Source organism: Somniosus microcephalus, chromosome 4 (genome assembly GCF_052327205.1).
Source record: "Somniosus microcephalus isolate GS21.2 chromosome 4, FLI_Smic_1.0, whole genome shotgun sequence".
In the NCBI taxonomy this organism is placed as follows: domain Eukaryota; kingdom Metazoa; phylum Chordata; class Chondrichthyes; order Squaliformes; family Somniosidae; genus Somniosus; species Somniosus microcephalus.
The window spans coordinates 72,571,612-72,585,267 of record NC_140990.1 but is presented as its reverse complement, the minus strand read 5'-3'; the positions used below and the strand labels follow the sequence as shown (position 1 = coordinate 72,585,267).

The 13,656-nt window shown below is 50.5% G+C and overlaps 1 pseudogene across 1 annotated transcript in view; it reads left to right on the top strand.

Moving 5' to 3' along the window:
• Window positions 1-13,656, top strand: part of LOC147119202 (uncharacterized) — a 35,357-nt pseudogene that overhangs the window by 20,396 nt on the left and 1,305 nt on the right. The window lies entirely within an intron of this gene.

The following is a 13,656-nucleotide window of genomic DNA, read 5'->3' as shown; positions in this document are numbered from 1 at the left end:
CAGTAACATAGAAACATAGAAGATAGGAGCAGGAGTAGGCCATTTGGCCCCTCGAGCCTGCTCCGCCATTCAATCAGATCATGGCTGATCGTCCAAATTCAGTACCCTGTCCCTGCCTTCTCTCCATATCCCTTGATCCCTTTAGCCTTAAGAAATATATCCAACTCCTTCTTGAATATATTTAATGAATTGGCCTCCACTGCCTTCTGTGGTAGAGAATTCCACAGGTTCACCACTCTCTGGGTGAAGAAATTCCTCCTTAGCTCTGTCCTAAATGGCTTACCCCTCATCCTTAGACTGTGACCCCTGGTTCTGGACTCCCCCGCCATCGGGAACATCCTTCCTGTATCTAGTCTGTCTAGTCCGGTTAGAATTTTATAAGTTTCAATGAGATCCCCACTCATTCTTCTAAACTCCAGCGAGTATAAGCCCAATCGACCCACTCCCTCCTCATACGTCATTCCTGCCATCCCAGGTATCAGCCTGGTGAATCTTCGCTGCACTCCCTCCATGGCAAGAACATATTTCCTCAGATAAGGCGACCAAAACTGCACACAATACTCAAGATGTGGTCTCACCAAGGCCCTGTACAACTGCAGCAAGATATCCTTGTTCCTGTACTCGAACCCTCTCGCTACGAAGACCAACATACCATTTGCCTTCTTAACCGCCTGCTGCACCTGCATGCTTACCTTCAGCGACTGGTGCACAAGGACACCCAGGTCTCGTTGCACTTCCCCTTCTCCCAATCTATTGCCATTCAGATAATAATCTGCCTGCCTGTTTTTGACACCAAAGTGGATAACCTCGCATTTATCCACATTATATTGCATCTGCCATGCTTCTGCCCAATCACCCAACCTGTCCAAATCATCCTGGAGTTTCTCAGCATCCTCCTCACAGCACACACGCCCACCCATGTGACGAGTGGCACAGGGTGAACCCAACTGCAGGAAGGCAAACTGAGGCAGAGGTTAGGTTGCAAAAACAAAGATAGACTGTACTAGAAACAAACAAAATAACAACAGCACAGATACAGGCTAGCAGGCCAGCAAGAGGATCACAAGGCAGTGTGAAACTCAAGACTGAGCACTGGACATAAAACTAAGCACCACTTAAATAGCAGGCATATAACCATGCACAGGTGAGTACGATTAGGAAGAAAGAAGGAAACAATTAAGAGTTCATGGTGCCCTCTGGTGGCAAGGCGAGGCAGAACCTGAGTCATTCCTGACAGGACCCCCCACTAGTAACGGCCCCCGACGTACCCCCAGAAGGTCCATGGCGACAACGAAGAAAGTCCTGCACCAAGTCGTGATCCAGGATGTTCCGGGCTGGGACCCAGGAGCATTCCTCTGGATCATATCCCTCCCAGTCCACCAGAAACTGGAGGCCCCTGCGAACCCGGCAAGAGTCCATCAGGCGACGGACCATGTATGCAGGCTGGCCGTCAATGATGCGGGGAGCAGGGGGAGGCCTCGTGGCGGGCGCCAGGGAACTGATAGCCACTGGCCGGAGCATGTGGAAGGTGGGATGAATCCGCATGGAGCGAGGCAGCTGGAGACAATAGGACACCGGGCTGACCTTCCTCAACACCGTGAAGGGACCGATGAAATGAGGCGCCAGCTTGTGGGACTCCACCCGCAGCGGGAGATCCTGAGTAGAAAGCCAGACCCTCTGACCAGGACGGAATAAAGGAGCCAGTCTGCGCCGCTTGTTGGCCTGGATCCGTCATTGCCGAGAAGCTCGTTGTAAAGCCAGCCGCGCTCTCCTCCAGGTCCATCGACAGCGCTGGACAAACTTCTCCGCAGAGGGAACCCCCACCTCGAGCTCCTGCTCCTGGAACAGTGGAGGCTGAAAACCGAACTGGCACTCGAATGGCGATATTCCTGTGGAGGAGCAGCGCAAGGTGTTGTGTGCGTACTCAGCCCAGACGATGTGACGGCTCCAGGTCGCAGGGTTAGCGGACACGAGACACCTCAGGGTCGTCTCCAGGTCTTGGTTGATCCGTTCTGTTTGACCGTTAGACTGAGGGTGGAAACCCAAGGAAAGGCTGACAGTAGCTCCAATGAGCTTATAGAAGGCTCTCCAAAACCGAGAGGCGAATTGTGGACCACGGTCAGAGACGATGTCAAGAGGCAAACTGAACAACCTGAAAACATGCTGGACCATGAGCTCGGCTGTCTCTTGGGCTGAGGGAAGCTTGGGCAAGGGCAGAAAGTGACAGGCTTTGGAGAAGCGATCCACGATGACCAGAATGACAGTGTTGCCTTGAGATGGTGGAAGGCCTGTGATGAAATCCACAGAGAGGTGTGACCAGGGAAGGGTGGGAATGGGGAGAGGATGCAGCAAACCCTGGGGGCGGGATCGAGGGTTCTTGTTTCATGCACAAGTAGCACAAGCTGCCACGAACGCCTTTACGTCCCTCTCCATGGTGGGCCACCAGAACCTTCTGCGAAGGAACTCCAGTGTCCTGGATATGCCTGGATGACCGGTGAGTCGAGACGAATGCCCCCACTGCAGAACTTGTGAGCGTGCCGTGTTGGGAACAAAAAGGCGACCTGGTGGGCCGTTGCCAGGGTCTGCCTCCCTCTGTTGCACCTTTCTGACCAGCGTCTCGATCCCCCAGCGAACCGGTGCTACAATTCGAGAAGTTGGAAGAATAGGTTCTGGTTGTCTCTCCCGCTCAGGTGGATCAAATTGCCTGGAGAGAGCATCAGACTTGAGATTCTTGGATCCTGGACAATATGACAGGACAAAGTCGAAACGATTGAAAAACAGTGCCCAGCGAGCTTGACGAGAGTTAAGCTGTTTGGCCTCCTGGATATAGGCCAGATTCTTATGGTCTGTCCAGACAATGAACGGGTGTTTAGACCCCTCCAACCAATGTCTCCACTCCTCCAGTGCCAACTTAACTGCTAGTAGTTCCCTGTTTCCAATATCATAGTTTCGTTCTGCAGGAGTGAGTTGGTGAGAAAAGAAGGCGCAAGGGTGCAGTTTGTTGTCGTTAGACCGCTGGGACAAAACGGTACCCACTCCTATATCAGAGGCATCCACCTCGACAATGAAGGGGAGTGAGGGATCCGGAATCACGAGGCCAGGAGCAGACGTGAAGCGCCGCTTGAGATCCTCGAAAGCCTGCGCAGCCTCAGCGGACCAACTGAACCGGGTGGAAGCGGTTTTGGTGAGGGCGTTGAGAGGGGCAGCAATGGTGCCGAAGTTTCTGATGAATCTCCGATAGAAATTAGGAAACCCCAAGAAACGTTGCACCTGTTTGAGAGAGGTGGGTGGTGGCCAATCTCGGACAGCTTGGGTCTTGCCAGGGTCCATTTGGATGTTGCCGCTGGAGATGATGAAGCCCAGGAATGAAACCGTGGAAACGTGAAACTTCTCAGCCTTGACAAACAAGAGGTTGTTAAGCAGACGTTGCAGGACTTGCCTTACATGCTGGACATGATCGTGAAGAGTTTTGGAGAAAATGAGAATGTCGTCCAGGTAGACAAAGACAAAGCGATTCAGCATGGCTCGGAGGACGTCGTTGATGAGCGCCTGGAACACAACAGGGGCGTTGGCCAATCCAAAGGGCATGACCAGGTTCTCATAGTGCCCAGTAGGTGTGTTGAATGCCGTCTTCCACTCGTCCCCTTCGCGGACATGGATGAGTTTGTAGGCATTGCGGAGATCCAATTTTGTGAAGACTGTGGCTCCCTGTAGTAGCTCGAAGGCCGTCGACATGAGCGGAAGAGGATAATGGTTCTTTATAGTAATCTTGTTAAGGCCACGGTTGTCGATGCAGGGGCGGAGACCTCCACCTTTCTTACTCACGAAGAAAAAATCGGCACCAGCAGGAGAGGTGGACGGACGGATGAAGCCAGCGATGAGGGCGTCACAGATGTAATCCTCCATGGCGGCGGTCTCTGGAGCAGAAAGAGAGAAGATCCTACCCCTAGGTGGGCATGTCCCAGGCAGGAGGTCAATGGCACAGTCATATGGCCTATGAGGGGGAAGTGATGTGGCTCGAACCTTACTGAAAACCTTTCTTAAATCCTCATACTCGGGAGGCACTCGGGACAATTCAGAGTGAGATGGGGGCTCCTGGGACTGGGAAGGAGGTTTGGAGCGAAGACAGGTGGTGTGGCAGGCGGAGCCCCATTCCGTAAGCCGGCCGGCGGCCCAATCCATGCGTGGATTATGGCAGGCCAACCAAGGGTAACCCAGAACTAATGGAAACTCGGGAGAGTGGATAAGGGAGAATTGGATGGTCTCAAAATGTTGTCCTTCCATGCCCAAACACAAGGGGGGCAGTAAGATGGTGAATAGTTCCGGAGCCCAGGGGTCTTCCATCAAGGGCGATAACAGTGAGGGGGTGATCTGGATGGGTCAGGGGAATCTTGAGCTGTTTAGCTAAACCCAGATCCATGAAGTTACCATCGGCCCCAGAATCCACCAGGGCCTTAAGATCAGGTTGTTGATTGCCCCAGAAAAGGGAAGATGCCAGCAGGACCCTAGAAACAGTGGGGCTGGGAGGGATGGTTACGCTCATCTCAGGTCCCTCCGTCCTGGACGAGCCCTGGCTTTTCCCACCAACTCTGGACAAGAAGAGCAAAAGTGGCCCGGTTCCCCACAATAGAGGCAAGATCCCTCTCTCATTCAGCGATCACGTTCAGGCTGCGAGAGACGAGTTACTCTCAACTGCATGGGCTCCTCTGGAGCAGTCAAAGATGGACTCGGGATGGCTCAGAGGCTCTCGGATGGCTTCGAAGCAGGGAAGGCTGTTGTTTCCGGAAGTGGGGTGAAAAAGGAGCGACGTTCTCTTCGCCTCTCACGGAGACGATTATCCACTCGAATGGACATATCAAAGAGAGACTCCAAATCACTCTCCGAATCTCTGGAAGCCAGTTCGTCCTTGATTTCATCCGTGAGACCGTGGCGAAAAGTGGCGATGAGCGCCTCCAAATTCCATTGGCTCTCCGCCGCGAGAGTGCGAAACTCAATGGCGAAGTCCGCAACGCTACGAGCCCCCTGGCGAAGCCGAAGCAGTTTGTTAGATGCCTCTCTCCCACTGACAGGATGATCAAAGACCCTTCTCATTTCCTCAGTGAAAAGTTGGTAGTTTGAACATGCCGGAGTTTGCTGTTCCCAGACGGCCGTAGCCCAGGTAAGTGCTTTGCTGGCGAGTAGCGAAATGATGTAGGCTACTCGGGAACTGTCAGTGGGAAACAATGAACCTTGCAGCTCAAAAGCCAGGAAACACTGGGTTAGAAAGCCTTGACATCCTCCTGGGTTACCGTCATAGCGCTCGGGTGCAGGTAATCGGGGTTCTTTCAGAGGGGGAAGCGAAACTGGAGGAGCGGGTAACGGTGCTGGAGCAGCTTGGGTCGCCTGACTCTGGCTCTGATGGAAAGCAATGACGAGGGCCTCCAGCTGTTTCTGGCTTCGGGAGAACGACGTGGTGAAGCACCGCAGTTCATCCAAGATCAGTTGTAGATGTTCAAAGACTCGTTGTGGCCATTGGTCCCTCTCTGCTGGGTCTATGTTTGGCTCAGTCTTGCTGTGACGAGTGGCACTGGGTGAACCCAACTGCAGGAAGGCAAATTGAGGCAGAGGTTAGGTTGCAAAAACAAAGATAGACTTTACTAGAAACAAACAAAATAACAACAGCACAGATACAGACTAGCAGGCCGGCAAGAGGATCACAAGGCAGTGTGAAACTCAAGACTGAGCACCGGACATAAAACTAAGCACCACTTAAATAGCAGGCATATAACCATGCACAGGTGAGTACGGTTAGGAAGAAAGAAGGAAATGATTAAGAGTTCATGGTGCCCTCTGGTGGCGAGGCGAGACAGAACCTGGGTCATTCCTGACAACCCAGCTTTGTGTCATCTGCAAACTTGGAGATATTACATCTAGTTCTCTTGTCTAGATCATTAATATATATTGTGAATAGCTGGGGTCCAAGGACTGATCCCTGCGGTACCCCACTAGTCACTGCCTGCCACTCAGAAAAAGACCCGTTTATTGCAACTCTTTGCTTTCTGTCTGCCAACCAGTTCTGAATCCAAGTCAATACCTTGCTCCCAATCCCATGTGCCTTAACTTTACACGCTAATCTCTTATGCGGGACCTTATCGAAAACCTTTTGAAAGTCCAAATACACCACATCCACTGGTTCTCCCTTATCTATTTCATCAGTTACATCCTCAAAAAATTCCAGTAGATTAGTCAAGCACGATTAACCTTTTGTTAATCCATGTTGACTTTGTCCGATCCTGTCACTGTTTTCCAAGTGCTCTGCTATTACATCTTTTATAATGGATTCTAGCATTTTCCCCACTACCGATGCCAGGCTTACCGGTCTGTAATGCCCCGTTTTCTCTCTACCGCCTTTTTTGAATAGTGGGTAACATTAGCTACCCTCCAATCCATGGGTACTGTTCCAGATTCCATCGAATGTTGGAAGATGATCAGCAATGCATCTACTATTTCTAGGGCCACTTCCTTAAGTACCCTGGGATGTAGATTATCAGGCCCTGGGGATTTATCAGCCTTCAATCCCATCAATTTCCCTAACACCATTTCCCTACAAATACTGATTTCTTTCAGTTCCTCCCTTTCATCAGACCCTATGTTCCCCGACATCTCTGGGAGGTTATTTGTGTCCTCCTTTGTGAAGACAGAACCAAAATATGTATTTAATTGGTCAGCCATTTCTTTGTTCCCCATTATAAATTTCCCTGATTCTGACTGCAAGGGACCTAAGTTTGACTTCACCAATCTTTTTCTTTTCACATATCTATAAAAGCTTTTACAGTCAGTTTTTATGTTCCCTGGAAGCTTACTCTCATACTCTATTTCCCCCCTCTTAATTAATCCCTTTGTCCTCCTTTGCTGAATCCTAACCTGCTCCCAATCCTCAGGTTTACTGCTTTTTCTGGCCAATTTATATGTCTTCTCCTTGGATCTTATGCTATCCCTAATTTCCCTTGTTAGCCACGGTTGAGTCACCTTTTTTGATTTATTTTTATGCCAAACAGGGATGAACAAATTCTGAAGTTCATCCATGCGATCTTTGAATGTTTGCCATTGCCTATCCACCGTCAACCCTTTAAGTAACATTCCCCAATCAATCCTACCCAACTCGCGCCTCATACCATCGTAGTTTCCTTCAGTTAAATTCAGGACCCTGGTCTCTGAGTCAACTACTTTACTCTCCATCTTAATGAAGAATTCTATCGTATGATGTTCGCTCCGCCCCAAGGGGCCTCGCACAACAAGATTGCTAATTAATCCTTTCTCATTACATAATACCCAGTCTAAGATGGCCTGATCTCTAGTTGGTTCCTTGACATATTGGTCCAGGAAACCATCCTGCAAACACTCCAGGAATTCCTCCTCGACAGTATTTTTACTAATTTGGTTATATTTGTCTCTTCAAAGAAACAAATCAACTGATTTCCCTTTCCTTGATTACATGCAACTCAGTATTTCAGTTAGCAATGGTTTATCAAATACAGAAAATAAAATGTTGATAATATATGCCCAATCCCCGGGGTTCATGAACCCGCTCCCTGAGCTCCCTCACCTGATGTGTCAGCGGCTGCTGCCAAGGTCCGCGCATGCTCTGTTCACACTGCCCGGGTGATTGACGGGAGCACCGGACCAATAGGAAGAGCCGGGTCGGGGCTGGAGGACCGAGCGGGCGGCGTGTCCTCCAACCAATCGGAGTGTGTGAGGGGCGGGGCTTGACCGTTAAACCTGAACAACAGAAGGTGAGCTGAGCATGCGCGGGAGAGGCTGATTGTTGGGCAGTGTGAGCTGAGCATGCGCGGGTGGCGAGGCTGCAGCAGGTCAGAGGGAGGCGGGTTAATGAACCCCGGGGGGACGCGGGCTTCACACACCCCGAGTGTGACCTCAGGCCCGATTATAAGAGCAGTGAGCATTATCCGCCTCCACCCGCGGGTTCACGTTTCACTCCGGCCCGAATCTCAACAAAGCACCAAACTCCGGGACAGACAGGAAGTGAGTCAGGGAGCGTCTGTAAATGGAGGAGAAATGGTGACTGGTCAGGGAGCGTCTGTAAATGGAGGAGAAATGGGGACTGGTCAGGGAGTGTCTGTAAATAGAGGAGAAATGGGGACTGGTCAGGGAGTGTCTGTAAATAGAGGAGAAATAGGGACTGGTCAGGGAGCGTCTGTTAATGGAGGAGAAATGGTGACTGGTCAGGGAGCGTGTGTAAATGGAGGAGAAATGGGGACTGGTCAGGGAGTGTCTGTAAATAGAGGCGAAATGGTGACTGGTCAGGGAGTGTCTGTAAATAGAGGAGAAATGGTGAGTGGTCAGGGAGCGTCTCTAAATGGAGGAGAAATGGTGATTGGTCAGGGAGCGTCTGTAAATGGAGGAGAAATGGAGACTAGTCGGGGAGCGTCTGCAAATGGAGGAGAAATGGAGACTGGTCAGGGAGCGTCTGCAAATGGAGGAGAGATGGTGACTGGTCAGGGAGCGTCTGTAAATGGAAGAGAAATGGTGACTGGTCAGGGAGCGTCTAAATGAAGGAGAAATGGTGACTGGTCAGGGAGCGTCTGTAAATGGAGGAGAAATGGAGATTGGTCAGGGAGCGTCTGTAAGCGAAGAGAAATGGAGTCTGGTCAGGGAGGGCCTGTAAATGGAGGAGAAATGATGACCGGTCAGGGAGCGTCTGTAAATGAAGAAGAATTGGAGACTGGTCAGAGAGCGTCTGTAAATGGAGGAGAAATGGTGACTGGTCAGGGAGCATCTGTGAATGGGGGAGAAATGGAGACTGGTCAGGGAGTGTCTGTAAATGGAGGAGAAATGGTGACTGGTCAGGGAGCGTCTGTAAATGGAGGAGAAATGGTGACTGGTCAGGGAGCGTCTGTAAATGGAGGAGAAATGGTGACTCGTCAGGGAGAGTCTGTAAATGGAGGAGAAATTGTGACTGGTCAGGGAGCGTCTGTAAATGGAGGAGAAATGGTGACTGGTCAGGGAGCGTCTGTAACTGGAGGAGAAATGGTGACTGGTCAGGGAGCGTCTGGAAATGGAGGAGAAATGGAGATTGGTCAGGGAGCGTCTGGAAGAAATCATTCAGCATTTTTTGGGGGTTGATTTGTGTGAACAAATATATCAGTGATTTTAATGAGACTCTTTCTGTGTCCCAGCTCCTGTAAATACTGGCTGTAAAGGGACTGGACTCTCAGGAGGCTCCACACCACTGGCTGCTCGTGTGTCAGTGATCTCCCATCAGATTAATGTGCTTCTGCTGTGGGTGTGTTTAATAAAGTGCCCGAAGCCCTCACTGTAACACTCTCTCATATCCCACCTGCAGTGTAATGTCCGTGCTGTGTGCTTCCTGTCCAATATCACCCTCATCCCTGGCTCTCCTGTTGCTCCAACTCGGTATAATGGGACAAGAAGTGCCAGCTCAAGAGATTCCCAAATCAGGGACGGAATGAAAGGTTCAGACATGTGGAATGTTAATCTTCCACAATGTGTGAGATGCTGAGCACCCGACCAACATTTCACCACCACACCTTCTATCAAATAGAGTCATAGAGTTATACAGCACAGAAAGAGGCCCTTCGGCCCATCGCGTCCACGCCAGCCATCAGGCCCTGTCTAATCTAATCCCATTTTCCAACATTTGGTCCGTAGCCTTGTACGCTAAGGCATTTCAAGTGCTCATCCAAATGCTTCTTGAATGTTGTGAGGGTTCCTGCCTCTACCACCCTTTCAGGCAGTGAGTTCCAGATTCCAACCACCCTCTGGGTGAAAAAGTTTTTCCTCCAATCCCCTCTAAGCCTCCTGCCCCTTACCTTGAATCTATGCCCCCTTGTTATTGACCCCTCTACTAAGGGAAAAAGTTCCTTTCTATCTACCCTATCTATGCCCCTCATAATTTTGTACACCTCAATCAGGTCCCCCCTCAGCCTTCTCTGCTCCAAGGAAATCAACCCCAGCCTGTCCAGTCTTTCTTCATAGCTGAAGCGCTCCAGCCCAGGTAACATCCTGGTAAATCTCCTTTGCACCCTCTCCAAAGCAATCACATCCTTCCTATAGTGTGGCGACCAGAACTGCACACAGTATTCCAGCTGTGGCTTAACCAGCGTTTTGTACAGCTCCATCATAACCTCCCTGCTCTTATAATCTATGCCTCGGCTAATGAAGGCAAGTATCCCATATGCCTTTTTAACCACCTTATCCACCTGTTCTGCTGCCTTCAGGGATCTATGTACATGCACACCAAGGTCCCTCTGATCCTCTGTCTTTCCTAGGGTCTTACCATTCATTCTGTATTCCCTTGCCTTGTTAGTCCCTCCAAAATGCATCACCTCACACTTTTCAGGGTTAAATTCCATTTGCCACTGTTCCACCCATCTGACCAACCCATCTATATCGTCCTGCAGACTGAGGCTTCCCGCCTCGCTATTTACCACCCCACCAATTTTCATGTCATCTGCGAACTTACTGATCATACCTTTTACATTCACATCGAAATCATTAATGTAGACCACAAACAGCAAGGGACCCAGCACCGATCCCTGCGGTACCCCACTGGACACAGGCTTCCAGTCACAAAAACAACTGGTATGATCAGTAAGTTCGCAGATGACACGAAAATTGGTGGGGTGGTAAATAGCGAGGAGGGTAGCCTCAGTCTGCAGGACGATATAGATGGGTTGGTCAGATGGGCGGAACAGTGGCAAATGGAATTTAACCCTGAAAAGTGTGAGGTGATGCATTTTGGAGGGACTAACAAGGCAAGGGAATACACAATGAATGGTAAGACCCTAGGAAAGACAGAGGATCAGAGGGACCTTGGTGTACATGTACATAGATCCCTGAAAGCAGCAGAACAGGTGGATAAGGTGGTTAAAAAGGCATATGGGATACTTGCCTTCATTAGCCGAGGCATAGAATATAAGAGCAGGGAGGTTATGATGGAGCTGTACAAAATGCTGGTTAGGCCACAGCTGGAATATTGTGTGCAGTTCTGGTCGCCACACTATCGGAAGGATGTGATTGCTTTGGAGAGGGTGCAGAGGAGATTTACCAGGATGTTACCTGGGCTGGAGCGCTTCAGCTATGAAGAAAGACTGGACAGGCTGGGGTTGTTTTCCTTGGAGCAGAGAAGGCTGAGGGGGGACCTGATTGAGGTGTACAAAATTATAAGGGGCATAGATAGGGTAGATAGAAAGGAACTTTTTCCCTTAGTGGAGGGGTCAATAACAAGGGGGCATAGATTCAAGGTAAGGGGCAGGAAGTTTAGAGGGGATTTGAGGAAGAACTTTTTCACCCAGAGGGTGGTTGGAATCTGGAACTCACTGCCTGAAAGGGTGGTAGAGGCAGGAACCCTCAAACATTCAAGAAGCATTTGGATGAGCACTTGAAATGCCTTAGCATACAAGGCTACAGACCAAATGCTGGAAAATGGGATTAGATTAGACAGGGCTTGATGGCCGGCGTGGAGGTGATGGGCTGAAGGGCCTCTTTCTGTGCTGTATAACTCTATGACTCTATGGGGGAGAAATTCGGCTGGTAGCGCCACCGATTAACACCTAAAGAGGCCGAGAAGTGGGGCGTTAGCCAATTTCCGGGCTGGCGCAGGGTGCCTAGCGCCTCGCCCCATATTGACCATGCATTTAGCGCTGGCGCAAACTCGTATCGCCCACTCATGGGCACAGGCAGATTATGATGTCATTTCAGTGTGCAACACCATTTGCGTGCCCCGGATCGGAAATTCAGTGGCGCCCCTCTCCGTAGCGCCTGGCGCTATTAGTGACAGCTTACAGGGAACCTTACCCAATCGCTCTCGGCCTGGGGGGGGCGTTATTTAAAGGTGACTGGCGTGGTTTAAAAACGGCAGCCATTTCTGGAGCACAACTTCTTTGTGAGTTACAAAGAGTTGCTGAGCTGCACACTGAGAGCCATTTGACCACTGAGCCAGCGCAGGCAGACGATCTTCAGCCTTCTGACCATCGCCTGGCTGTTGGTGAGCTTTAACAACGGGGAACCTTCCTGTGGGCACTTATTACGGGGGCTGCATTGGAAGGAAACGTCCTGCTGCTGAATCATCTGGAAAGGGCACTGAGACGCAGGGAGAGGGGTGCGGCCATGGCCAGACGGAAGAGGGCCAACAGACGTCGCCACAGCAGACCTTATGCTGGCAGGGTTTTCCGACAGCAGTTTTCCTACATGAACATGTCGGAGGAGCAGTGTGTCAGAAGGCTGCGATTTAGAGAGGAGGTGGTGACTGAGCTGTGCCAGCTGCTTCAGCCAGATCTGCAGCCTCAGATAAGGTGCAGGACATCTCTGTCGGTGGCTGAGAAGATGACTGCTGCCCTGAACTTCTACGCGAGCGGCTCTTCTCAGGATGCGCATCAGAGGCTGATCAGAAGTAGCTTCTAGGCCCCTCTCACAGAATGCTTGCTGCCATTCCAAGAACAGGAATGGATCCATCTGATGCCCCCAAGCCTGTGAAGGGCAAGATGCATGTAAATAGCTGGCATGGCCATTGTAAATGAAGAAAGTGTTTCATTTCACAAAATGTGGTTCCTTCAAACATGAGAAAGCTATGGCAACAGAAAGCAAAACGAATACACTGACACATAACTGCCTCTCACACCCGGGAGACTGTCCAAAACATAAATCACATTCCGACCATCTTCCTTGGCCTTGATTCCACTGCGCCAACCAAAGCATCCAATGCCCCATCAGTGAGGCGTTCCGCCCTCTGCCTCACCCTTTCCATGTCTTGCTAGGCTGGTGCGCCACAGGTAGGCTCCCACCGATTTGAAGGCCTACAAGGCAGTGAGTGTGTCTGGTGATGCCAATTGACCTGCCCCTTTAAGAGCTGGGCGGCGCCAGTGTGTATCAGAAAAGTGATTATTGACAGCACCTTCGCTGCGCCCCGCCGCCGCGAAATTGGGTTGCGCCGCCGAGTTAGCGACTTAGGAGCCTCGTGCAGCACCTGATTTAGCGCCGCAATCACCCTCAGGGGCGCAACGACCCAATATTGCGCCAGGTAGCACTAAATCCCGCCTGGCACTAGGCTTTGCGCTTCACCAGAACTAGCGCCCCAAATGGGGCTATACCCAATTTCTCCCCCTATGACTCTAACCTTCGACCATCACCATCTGCCTTCTGCCACTAAGCCAGTTTTGGATCCAATGTGCCAAGGCACCCTGGATCCCATGGGCTCTTACCTTCTTGACCAGTCTCCTATGCGGGACTTTATCGAAAGCCTTACTGAAATACATGTAAACCACATCCACTGCACTACCCTCATCCACACACATAGTCACCCCTTCGAAAAATTCAAATCATTTCAATTTCTCTTCTGAAGCCATTATTTTATGACAGAGTCTGGTCCCTGCAGGGTGCTGGCTTCCAGTCACTCATGAGTGTAGAACTGAACCCATCAGAGTCAACACTTTCAGGGGGAGGAAGAAAAGTCAATTGAAAGGAAAAATGTTGGAGTTGGTGCGATGGGTTTGGATTTCAGCACAGGGAGGAGCGAGAGTGTGTGGGACGGGGATTTACAGCTTTGGGGAAAAAGAGAGGAAAGAATGTTCCATAGAAACTAGAATTGTCTGTTCTGAATTTCTATCCTCTACTTAGAGTGATGTCTTTTGTAAACTT